Source organism: Zalophus californianus, chromosome 13 (assembly GCF_009762305.2).
Source record: "Zalophus californianus isolate mZalCal1 chromosome 13, mZalCal1.pri.v2, whole genome shotgun sequence".
Taxonomy (NCBI): Eukaryota; Metazoa; Chordata; class Mammalia; order Carnivora; family Otariidae; genus Zalophus; species Zalophus californianus.
Window position 1 is genome coordinate 80100804 of NC_045607.1, and position 8427 is coordinate 80109230.

An 8427-nucleotide genomic window follows, 5' to 3' on the forward strand; every position below is an offset into this window, starting at 1 on the left:
CTAGTCTAGGCTTTTCTTTGAGGCAAATCAGAACACCAAAGTCCTCCTTTTATGATGATGATGATGATGATGGTGATGAAAGGACTATCTCAAGAACATATGATTGGATTCATCATAATCCTTGTTCATCATGCACTCTCATTCATCTAGGCATGGCTCACATTTTTTAGTTAGTAAGTTAATTTTTATAATGTGGTAAGCACCCAAACCAACTACCCAGTAGGAACGTGATAAAAAAAAAAAAAACCTCCCTATAACTTAAAAAAAAAAAGTAAATAGAACTGTAATAAGAACTTAAATTCTGTGCTCGCTTCAGAGCACATGTACTAAAATTAGAATGTTACAGAGATTAGAATGGCCCCTGTGCAAGGATGACATGCCAATTCATGAAGCGGTCCATATTTTTTTCTCCACAATTCTTTAGTCTTTCAATTTTAATTTTTTCCTCTTTCCTTTTCAACCAATTTCTAATTTTATCAACTCTTTTTTAAAAATCTTTTTCAATTTTCATTTTTACGGTTACATTCTATCCTTTCATTGTATGTAATTTTATTTTTGTATATATATAAGTTTTTCTTTCTTTACAATTTTGAGATGTAGTTTCTTCTAACAAACCAACCAAATTACACTCAGGATATAGTGTATTGCTCTGTTCATCTGTTTGTTTATATTCCTTCTTCTGTTTTTTTCCTCTTTTTTTTGTTGTCTTGTAAATTTCATTTTTATGGTTATATTCTATCTTACATTGTATTTAATTTTATACTTATACATATATAAGTTTTTCTTTAAATTTTGGGATCTAGTTTTCTAACACAAGGACCAAAATACACACAGGATCCAGTGTATTGCTCTATTCTGTTCACCTGTCTGATTATATTCTTTCTCTCTCTCTCTCTTTTTTTTTTTAATTTTTGTTTTCAGTTTTGGGATAAATGAGGCAGAAGAGAGAATCAGTGATACAGAAGAGAAAATGATGGAAAATAAGCTAAGAAAAAGATAAACAACTACTGGATCATGAGGGGAGAATTCTAGATATAAGTGATACCATAAAGTGAAACAATATAGCATAATTGGGATCCCAGAAGAAGAGGAGAGAGAGAAGGGCAGGAGGTATACTGGAACAAATTATAGCAGAGAACTTACCTAAACTGGGGAACGTAACAGGCATCCAAGTCCAGGAGACACAGAGAATCTCCCTCAAAATCAATAAAAATTTATCAACACCCGGACATATAATAGTGAAACTTGCAAATCTCAGAGACAGAAAATCCTGAAAACAGATCAGGACAAGAAGTCCATAACCTACAAGGGTAGAAACATTAGACTGGCAGCAGGCCTATCCACAAAGACCTGGCAGGCCAAAGACTGGCATGATATATTCAAGGTGCTAAATGAGAAGAATATGCAGCCAAGAATATTTTATCCAACTAGAATGTCATTCATAATAGAAGGAGAGATAAAATGCTTCCAGGACAAACAGAAACTAAAAGAATTTGTAATCAGCAAACCAGCCCTACAGGAAATATTAAAAGGGATTCTTTAAGCAGAGAGCCCAAAAATAACATAGACCAGAAAGGAACAGAGACAATATACAGAAACAATGACTTTACAGGTAATACAGTGGCACTACATTCACATCTTTCAACAGTTACTCTGAATGTAAAGGGGCTAAATACCCCAATCAAAAGACACAGGGTATCAGATTGGATAAAAAAGCAAGATCCATCCATTTGCTGTCTGCAAGAGACTCATTTTAGACCCAGAGTCACCGCCAGATTGAAAGTGAGGGGGTGGAAAACCATTTATCATGCTAATGGACTTCAAAAGAAAGCTGGGGTGACAATCCTTATATCAGACAAATTAGATTTCAAACCAAAGACTGTAATAAGAGATGAGGAAGGACATTATATCATACTTAAAGGGTCTATCCAACAAGAAGATCTAACAATTGTAAGTATCTGTGCCCCTAATATGGGAGCAGCCAATTATATAAGCCAATTAATAACAAAATTAAGGAAACACATCAATAATAATACAGTAATAGTAGGGGATTTAACACCCTACTCACTGCAATGGACAGATCATATAAGCAGAAGATCAACAAGGAAACAAGGGCTTTGAATGACACTGGACCAGATGGACTTCATAGATACATTCAGAACATTCCATCCTAAAGCAACAGAGTACACATTCTTCTTGAATGCACATGGAACATTCTCCAGAATAGATCACTGGATCACAGAGCAGGTCTCAACCAGTACCAAAAGACTGGGATCATTCCCTGCATATTTTTGAACCACAATGCTTTGAAAATGGAACTCAATCACAAGAGGAAATTTGGAAAGAACTCAAATACATGGAGGCTAAAGAGCATCCTACTAAAGAATAAATGGGTCAACCAGGAAATTAAAGAATTTTTAAAATTCATGGAAACAAATGAAAATGAAAACACAACTGTTCAAGATCTTTGGGATGCAGCAAAGGTGGTCCTAAGAGCAAATAGCAGTACACACCTTTCTCAAGAAAGAAGAAAGGTCTCAAATACACAGCCTAACCTTACACCTAAAGGGGCTGGAGCACAGTAAATAAACCCTAAACCCAGCAGAAGAGAATTAATAAAAATTAGAGCAGGAATCGATGAAATAGAAACCAAAAGAACAGTAGAACAGATAACGAAACTAGGAGCTGGTTCTTTGAGAAAATTAATAAGATTGATAAACCCCTGCCCAGACTTACCAAAACGAAAAGAGAAATGACCCAAATAAATAAAATCATGAATGAAAGAGGAGAGATCACAACCAACACCAAAGAAATACAAACAATTCTAAGAACATATTATGAGCAACTATATGCCAGCACATTAGATAATCTGGAAGAAATGGATGCATTCCTAGAGATGTATGAACTACCACAACTGAACCAGGAAGAAATAGAAAACCTGAACAGACCCATAACCACTAAGGAAATTGAAGCAGTCATCAAAAATCTCCCAACAAACAAGAGTCCCGGGCCAGATGGCTTCCCCAGGGGAATTCTCCCAAACATTTAAAGAAGAAATAATGCCTATTCTTCTGAAGCTCTTTTAAAAAATAGAAATGGAAGGAAAACTTCCACAGTTTTTCTATGAGGCCAGCATTATCTTGATCCCAAAACCAGGCAAAGATCCCATCAAAAAGAAGAAATATAGACCAATATCCCTGATGAACATGGATGCAAAAATTTTCACCGAGATACTAGCCAATAGGATGAAACCGCACATTCAAAGGATTATTCACCACAACCAAGTGGGATTTATTCCTAGGCTGCAAGGGTGGTTCCACATATAGAAAAGTGATCTGAAGGGGCATTTGCACCCCAGTGGTTCCACATCTGCAAGGGTGGTTCCAAATCAGGCAATATGATACACTACATAAATAAAAGAAAGGACAAGAACCATATGATCCTATCAATAGATGCAGAAAAAATCTTTTACAAAGTACATCATCCTTTCTTGATTAAAACTCTTCACAGTGTAGGAATAGAGGGATCATACCTCAATATCATAAAAACCATTTATGAAAAGCTCACAGAGAATATCATTTTGAGAGTCATCAAATATCAAACTGAGAGCTTTTCCCCTAAGGTGAGGAACATGGCACGGATATCCACTGTCACCACTGCTGTTCAATATAGTACTTGAAGTCCTAGCCTCAGCAATCGGACAACAAAAATAAATAAAAGCCGTCTGAATTGGCAAAGAAGAAGTCAAACTCCCATTCTTTGCAGATGACATGATACTCTCTGTGGAAAACCCAAGACTTCACCCCAAAATTGCTAGAACTCATACAGGAATTCAGCAAAGTCACAGGATATAAAATCAATGCACAGAAATCACTTGCATTTCTATACACTACCAATGAGACAGAAGAGAGAGAAATTAGAGTTGATCCCATTTACAATTGCACCAAAAACCATAAGATATCTAGAGGCAAAGGATCTGTACTCAGAAAACTCATAAAAGAAGTTGAGGAAGACACAAAGAAATGGAAAAATGTTCCATGCTCATGGATTAGAAGAATAAATGTTGTTAAAATGTCTATGCTACCTAGAGCAATCTATACATTCAATGCAATCCCTATCAAAATACCATCAACTTTTTTCAGAGAGCTGGAACAAATAATCCTAAAATTTGTATGGGACCAGAAAAGACCCTGAATAGCCAGAGGAATGTTGAAAAAGAAAACCAAAGCGGTGGCATCACAATTCCATACTTCAAGCTCTATTACATACTGTAATCAAGACAGTATGGTACTGGTGTAAAAACAGACACATAGATCAATGAAATAGAGAACCCACAAATGGACCCTAAACTCTATGGTCAACTAATCTTCCACAAAGAATTTGGAAAGAATGTCCAATGGAAAAAAGACAATCTCTTTAACAAATGGTGCTGGGAGAATTGGACAGCCACATAAAGAAGAATGAAATTGGGCCATTTCCTTACACCATACACAAAAATAGACTCAAAATGGATGAAAGACCTAAATGTGGGACAGGAGTCCATCAAAATCATGGAGGGGAACACAGGCAGCAACCTCTTCGACCTCAGCCACAGCAACTTCTTGATAGACACATCTCCAAGAGCAAGGGAAACAAAGGCAAAAATGAACTATTGGGACTTCATCAAGATAAAAAGCTTTTGCACGGCAAAGGAAACAGTCAACAAAACCAAAAGGCAACTGACAGAATGGAAGAACATGTTTGCAAATGACATATCAGATAAAGGGCTAGTATCCAAAATCTATAAAGAACTTATCAAACGCAACACCCAAAGAACAAATAATTCAGTCAAGAAAGACATGAACAGACATTTCTCCAAAGAAGACATACAAATGACCAACAGACACATGAAAAAGTACTCAACAACACTCAGCATCAGGGAAATACAAATCAAAACCACAATGAGATACCATCTCACACCAGTCAGAATGGCTAAAATTAACAAGTCAGGAAATGATAGATGTTGTTGAGGATGCGGAAAAAGGGGAACCCTCCTACACTGTTGGTGGGAATGCAAGCTGGTGCAGCCACTCTAGAAAACAGTATGGAGGTTCCTTAAAAAGTTGAGAATAGAGCTACCCTATGGCCCAGCAATTGCAGTACTGGGTATTTACCCCAAAAATACAAATGTAGTGATCTGAAGGGGCATTTACACCCCAATGTTCATAGCAGCAATGTCCACAATAGCCAAACTATGGAAGGAGCCCAGATGTCCACTGACAGATGAATGGATAAAGAAGAAGTGGTATATACATATACAATGGAATACTACTCAGCCATCAAAAAACCCAAAATCTTGCCATTTGCAAAAACATGGATGGAATTAGAGGGTATCATGCTAAGCGAAATAAGTCAGTCAGAGAAAGACAATTACCATATGATCTCACTTATATGTGGAATTTAAGAAACAAAATAGAGGATTATAGGGGAAGAGAGGAAAAAATAAAACAAGATGAAACCAGAGAGGGAGACAAACCATAAGAGACTCTTAATCGTAGGAAACAAACTGAGGGTTGCTGGAGGGGAGAGGGGTGAGGGGATGGGGTAACTGGGTGACAGATATTAAGCAGGGGAAAAGAAAGTGAATTTTTTTTAAAGATGTTATTTATTTATTTGACAGAGAGAGACACAGCGAGAGAGGGAACACAAGCAGGGGGAGTGGGAGAGGGAGAAGCAGGCTTCCCGCGGAGCAGAGAGCCTGAAGCGGGGCTTGATCCCAGGACCCTGGGATCATGACCTGAGCCGAAGGCAGATGCTTAACGACTGAGCCACCCAGGTGCCCCGAGAAAGTGAATTTTACTCTATGTAAATTGGACCCTAATAAACCTGACTGAAAAAAAAAGAAGAAAAAAAAACTTACTTTATATTTAAATTTTTTTATATTTAAAAATTGAGGTATAACTTACTTAGAGTGAAATACATATATCTTAAATATAAATTTTTATAAGTTGAGCTTGATAAGTGTAGAAATATGTATATAATGGTGAAATCCACATCTCAAGGCACAGGATATTTTCAAAACAAAAAGTTCCCTTGTGTTCTTTCCCAACAAATGCCACCCCCCACCAAAGTCACTGTTGAATTGAATTCTATCATAATCACTTACCTTTGATTATATCTAAAATTTCGTAAAGTATATACTCTGTGTACAGCTTCTTTCACTCAGCTTAATGCTTTTAAGATTTGCTCATACTGTTCTGTGTATCAGTAGTTCATTCCTTCATGTTGCAGAGTTGTATTCTGTTATATGGAAAATACCGTAGTTTATCCACTCTCTTATAAATAGATTTTTAGTTATTTCCAATTTTTAGCTATTATTTACAAAAGTGCAATAAATATTCTTCTGTAAGTCTGTGAACAAAAATTTTGTCTTGAATAAATTACCTAGGTGTGTAATTGCTAACTCATAGGATAGATAATTTATTTTTTGTTGAGATACAATTGGAATACAACATTGTGTTAGTTTTAGGTGTACAACATGATTTGATACATGCATATATTATGAAATAATTACCACAATAATTTAAAATCTGTCACCACACATAGTTACAGTTTTTTGTCTTGTGATGAGAACCTTTGAGATATACTCTCTTAGCAATTTTCAAATATACAATACAATACAATACAAATATACAATAAACAAATATTGTTACCAATAGCCACCATGCTGTATATTGCACCCCCAGGACTTACTTATAAACTGGAAGTTCATACCCTTTGACCACCTTCATTCATTTTGCCCATCTGCCTCCCCCAACTCTGGCAACCACCAATCTGTTCTTTGCATCTATGAGTTTGTTTTTTGCTTTTGTTTTTGTTTTTGTTTCTTAGATTCCACATGTAAGTGAGACCATACAGTATTTGTTTTTGTCTGACTTATTTCACTTAGCCTAATACCCTCAAGATCCATCCTTGTTGTTGCAAATGGCAGGATGTTTTTCCTTTTTTCATGGCTCATTAATATTCCATTGTGTGTATTTGTGTATTGGTGGGGAGAGGGTGAGTGGCTGGGTGTGGAGAGGAACATTTTCTTTATTTATTCATTTGTCAGTGGACACTTAGGTTGTTTCCATGCTTTGGCTATTGCAAATAATGTTTCAGTGAACATGGGAGTACAGAAATCTTTTGGAGATAGTGATTTTGTTTCCTTCAGATAAATACTCAGAACTAAAACTGCAAGGTCATATGGTAGTTCTATTTTTAAATTTTTAAGGACGCTTCATGCTGTTTTCCACAGTGGCTGCACCAATTTACAATCCCACCAACAATGCACGAGAGTTCCTTTTTCTCCACATCCTTGCCACCACTTGCTATTTCTTGTCTTTTTGATCTAGCAATTTTAACAAGTGTGAGATGATATCTCATTGTGATTTTGCTTCACATTTCCCTGATGATTAGTGATGTTGAGTACCTCTTTATGTACTTGTATGGCTTCTTTGGAAAAATCTCTATTCAGATTCTCTGTCCATTTTTTAATTGGACTTTTCTCTTGAGTTACATGAGTTATTATTTAAAAATTTATACACACACACACACCTATATCTTCACTATCTGGGGAAAGATATTTATGCTGCTTCTACCTCTTGGCTTATTATGAATAGTGCTACTATGAACATAGGTATGCAAATATCTCTTCAAGATCTTGATTTTAGTTCTTTAGGATACATACTTAGGAGTGGAATTGCTGAATTATACGGTAGTTGTATTTTTAATTTTTGAGAAACTGTCATACAGTTTTCCACAGTGATGATACCATTTTATGATCCCACCAACAGTGCACGAGGGTTCTAATTTATCCACATTCTAACCAACATGGTATTTTCTGGTTTTTGGTTGTTTTTTTATATCAGTCATCCTAATGGGTGTAAGGTGAGAGGTTTGTCAATTTTATTGATGTTTTCAAAGAACCAGTTCTTTACTTATTTTCACTTTTATTGATTTCCTCTCTTACCTCTATTATTTTCTTTATTCTGCTTGTTTTAGGATTATTTTGCTCTTCTTTTCTAGGTTCCTGTGGTAAGAACATAGGTTTTCTTGATTTGAAACTTTTCATCTTCCCTAATGTGTGCATTTAGTGCTGTAAATTTGCCTTTAGCACTACTTTACCTGTGTCCGAGGAATTTTGATGTGTTGTGTTTTCATTTTTATTCAGTTCAATTCTTTTTTTTTTTTCTCCCCTTTCAGACTTTCTATTTGACTCATGTATTCTTTAGAAGCGTGTTGTTTAGTTTCCAGCTGTTTGGAGATCTTCCTGTTACCCTTTATTACTGACTTCTACTTTGATTCTATTGTATCAGAGAATATACTCTGTACGAATGCAATGCTTTTAAACTTGTTGAGGTTTGTTTTACAGAATATGGTCTGTCTTGGTATAGATAAGACACTTGA

The 8427-nt window shown here is 35.8% G+C and overlaps 1 non-coding gene across 1 annotated transcript; it reads left to right on the top strand.

Moving 5' to 3' along the window:
- The first annotated feature begins 303 nt into the window (after nucleotides 1-303).
- Nucleotides 304-406, top strand: LOC113935250. Its single transcript, XR_003523989.1, has one exon. It is a non-coding gene; the product is annotated as a U6 spliceosomal RNA (small nuclear RNA).
- Nucleotides 407-8427: the final 8021 nt, after the last annotated feature.